The sequence below is a fragment of the Amphibalanus amphitrite genome, unplaced genomic scaffold (assembly GCF_019059575.1).
Source record: "Amphibalanus amphitrite isolate SeventyFive unplaced genomic scaffold, NRLGWU_Aamphi_draft 000421F_arrow, whole genome shotgun sequence".
Classification (NCBI taxonomy): Eukaryota; Metazoa; Arthropoda; class Thecostraca; order Balanomorpha; family Balanidae; genus Amphibalanus; species Amphibalanus amphitrite.
Window position 1 is genome coordinate 143574 of NW_024881915.1, and position 4481 is coordinate 148054.

The following is a 4481-nucleotide window of genomic DNA, read 5'->3' on the forward strand; positions in this document are numbered from 1 at the left end:
GACCGGCAGAGGTGGCGCCCTCTGCTGGACGGAGAATATGGGAGCTGGAAGAGAGACGGACCATGTGAGTTCGTGGTATGGGTACGGATCATTCAGTTCCTAGGTATCTGACGGAAGAAGCTGTTTGCTCAAGAAATGTTAGCAATGATGCACACATAGACGGCCATACTTAAATTATTAATGTTAACCCACGCTTTATCTTTATCTGGCTTATTCTACTTCCCCATTTTGGTTTAGCGTATCCTAAGATACCTAGTCACTGATGATAAAGACACTAGCTAATTTCTAGTTTTTCTTCTAAGGTTACGTGACGAAACGACTCAGTAAAATACATGTAGGTTGTCCAGGCTAGCTTGTGTGAGAACTCAGAGCTCACTCCTCGTCCAGTCCGGAGTCAGCCGGTACAGATGGCGCTGAAAACTGGCCGTACAACGGCGCTACCTGACGGTGTAAGGACGGCCGAACTGAGAGCTGAGGACGGGAGAGACGATCTTGATAAAATGCGTTTTTGTGAAATGCTTTTGCAATGATTTCTACTTGAGACTGAACTTTCGGTCGTCCGATAAAACGAAATTGATTCGGAAAATGGTCGGTCAGAGAGGTACCTAATTTCCAATTTGGTGTTTCCCTAATCATGCCTTTCTACATGCATTACTCTCACGTTTTATTTGTCATTCGACGCGCCCTAGCGCGAGAAATGTAGTGGTTACAATGCCTTTTTTCTAGCTATGATATGCATAAGGTTTTTTTTAGAGAGGACGACTTCGGTAAAATCAATGCTTTACCCATTGCCCGTTACGTCAGTTTTAGCAGGGCAGACTATTTTAATGCGGAGGATACAGCTGGAAAGAACCCGGATCCCCTCTCTCAGATGGGCCCCTGTCTGTGTAGGTACTGTGCAGATGCAGACCTGCGCCTGAGCATTCAGAATCACAATGTGGGACCAGAGTGGTGTTCACAAGTGCCGGCCTGAGGACCCTCAGAAGTCGGCTTGTACCCGATTCCTCGGAAGCTAGTGTGGGAACCCTTCTTGGAGTTCAGTGGGGCTTTTTAGAAGCCTACGCTAAGCCCTCGATAGCCATGCTCCCCATCCTCATCCAGAAGAAGTTAAAAAGGATCCAGGCAATCGGCTCGCCCTTTTGAAAATCCGTAGGTTGCATACAAAGTTTCTGTGATGGATTTTTGTGGTGTCTTCGACTCGACTTCGACCCCGGCTTCCCAAACCGAGTCCGGCTCCGGTCAGAGCTGTCCACTCCGACCGACTCCGACCCCGACCCCACAGACCTGCCCAGAGGCACACGTGGCCCCTCAGATGCCGGTTTTGGGTCTGCAAGAACCCTGCGTTGCCTCAAGAGCCCTCAAGAGAACACTCAAGAACACTCAAGACTCAAGAGCCCGGCTGGGTTGTTGAGGTCAGCAAAGGTTTTCAAAAATCTTTGAAGATCCGTGTCCAAAGATCCGTGTAGGCCGGCATACATAGACCTGCGGTAAGGATGGTCATCAAAGTCGAAATTGGCCCCGAGGGGCTGTCAAGGGTCCTTGGACACCTTTGGGGCCCTCAGAGGCCAGTATGGGGGCCGTTGAGGCCAGCGGAGGCCCGTAGGACTGCCCAACTGGCCCTCAAAGATCTGCGCCTGAGCATTCAGTATCAACAGTGGGAGACCAGAGTGGTGTTCACAAGTGCCGGCCTGATGGGCCCTCAGAGGTCGGTTTGGGTTCCCCGGAAGCTAGTGTGGGAGCCCTTCTTAGAGTTCAGTGGGGCTTTAGGAGCCTCCGTTCGTCCCTCAGTAGCCAGTGATACTATACCGGCACTTGAACATGCCGTAGACATTTAGCCAGAGTTGGAAAAAAACCCCGACTTTGACACTAAAATTTTGTGTCAGCGTAGAGGGCTGGTGAAAATCGAGTGTATGTGAAATTCAGTGAAAACCAACTAAGACATGATTGAATCTAAGTATTGACACGTCCGAGCCTGGAGTCGAAGTCCTGTGCATTCTTCGCCAACTGCGCTCCAACACCGATAATAAAGATTTTTTCTTCAGTTTTTAGCCTTGATCTGACCTCGACCTGACTCAGGTCCGGCATGGGCTTGTCGCATAAAAAATGTTCTCTGGACGTTGCTATATAAAGGTAGCGATTCTTTTCAACGTTAAGTATATAAGTATATTAAGTATATTCCCCACGAACAGGGATTTACGCACGAGCGCAATTTGGCATGCTGGCGACCAGGTTGTGCAGCACAGCCGGCTTGATTTTCGACCACGCCCGTTTGAGCCGTAACTGCAGGGCGCTGAAGCTGGGCACCGGCCTCCGTTTGTCCAGGCCCTGCTGGACGATGACCCAAAGTTCCTTGATCAGGATTAGGTCCGGATAGTAGGCGGCATACACTTCCTTCCTTCAGAAGTCCGGCAGGTTTGATTCGCCCGATCTGGAACGATCAGCATCACTGCCAGCAGCCATATGCGTGTCCCACAAGTGCCGGACTGTGCAGGCAGATGTCTGATCAACAATGGCGCGCTGTGTCATTTCGGCCTGGAGTATGCCGATTGCCTGGTTCAGCTCTCCATAGGTATAAATTACTGACCTTCATATTGCGCCGCGGCCGTTCGGGCGGGCAATCTGTGTGAAACTGGCCTTAGCTCGGTGACCCATGACCCGGGGTCCGTTCGCGATCTCATGTCCCGCGGGACAAGGACCGTGCAATGCGGGGGTGCCGCAAGAACCGTTATCCCTTACAGGGGTACCTAGAAATGATAAGGAACCAGATAAATGTTGTCAATAGGTAGGGGAAGGTGGGGTAAGACGGACCAGCTAAGGTTTGAGGCCGCATATCTTGCTACACTGCTCTCGTAATTCATATTATTTATAGTCTTCGGAATGCTCAATCCTTCCTCTGTTGATATGTGTAAAGACTTAATTTCAAATTAAAGACATCTAGGTGGTGGATGCTGTTAAAGAGGGACATGTCAAAAACTCAGACAAGAAAAAACGTGGGGTAAGACGGACCACCCAGCAGTGCCTGCTATCCGTTCATGTGTGTTACACTTCTGCTCTGTACTCTTGTAAGAAAAAGTAGCCAGAATGGTAAAATAACAAAATGAGCCTTTATTCTTTACTCATGTGTGATGGAAGTGCAGCTAAAAGCTAGGAACATGTGTGTTGATCGTCGTTTGGCATGAATGCATGCTAACTGAGCACTTGCATGCATGGCTCACATGCAACAAAGACTCCTTCCTGAAAAATTAGCTTACTTAAACTTGTGTCAATGTTTTGGAAAAGAACTTTCCATATGCAGGGTACAATGGACCACCACAGGGTAAGATGGACCACAGTGGTCCGTCTTGCCCCAAATCTAAATTCTGTCATTATCATGACGTATATGTCAAATAGCCCAACATTACAAAACCTTGCTTTTCCTAAAGTGTGACTATAACTAAGTTTATAACTTTGTTCTTCACAGTTAAGTGCAAAATAGAAACTAATCATACAAGAAAGACGCCGCAATTGAATCACCCGTAGACCTCTTATATTAGATCGGTTTGACGAAAAACAACATTTTTCTCAATAACTCAAAAGCTATGCATCCTAGCAGCATGAGCTCAAGGTGGCCATTGTTACGAAGGACAACAAACATAGTGAGTGCATAAAGCAGTAGATACCAGCAGCGGTTCAGCCGGGAGGGCTGGTGGTCCGTCTTGCCCCGCTGGGCCGTCTTACCCCACCTTCCCCTATAGAGGACATAACTTTTACCGGACCTAGTGCCTCCTTATTATTATTATTACTATTATTATTATTATTATTATTATTATTATTATTATTATTATTATTATTATTATTATTATTATTATTATTATTATTATTATTATTATTATTATTTTTATTATTATTATTATTATTATTATTATTATTATTATTATTATTATTATTATTATTATTATTATTATTATTATTATTATTATTATTATTATTAGGTATTATTATTATTATTATTATTATTATTATTATTACTATTATTATTATTATTATTATTATTATTATTGTTATTATTATTATTATTATTATTATTATTATTATTATTATTATTATTATTATTATATTATTATTATTATTTATTATTATTATTATTATTACTATCATCATCATCATCATCATCATCATCATCATCATCATCATCATCATCATCATCATCATCATCATCATCATCATCATCATCATCATCATTATTATTATTATTATTATTATTTTTATTTTTATAGGCCAAGCCAATGCTTCAAGAAAACATCCTAGAAAGTTATCAGCATAATTATTATTATTTTCTTTTGTGCTTCAAAAGAGCTTTCGAGCAAAAAAGCAAAAGTCTTGTTAAGAGCTTTCGATTGTCGTTTTTCCGACTTTCTTGGACCATCGGTTCGGAAGTTGGGGGGGGGGGGAAGAATCTCCCCCTGTTACATCTGTTCTGGGAGGTGGGGCAGAATGCTGCT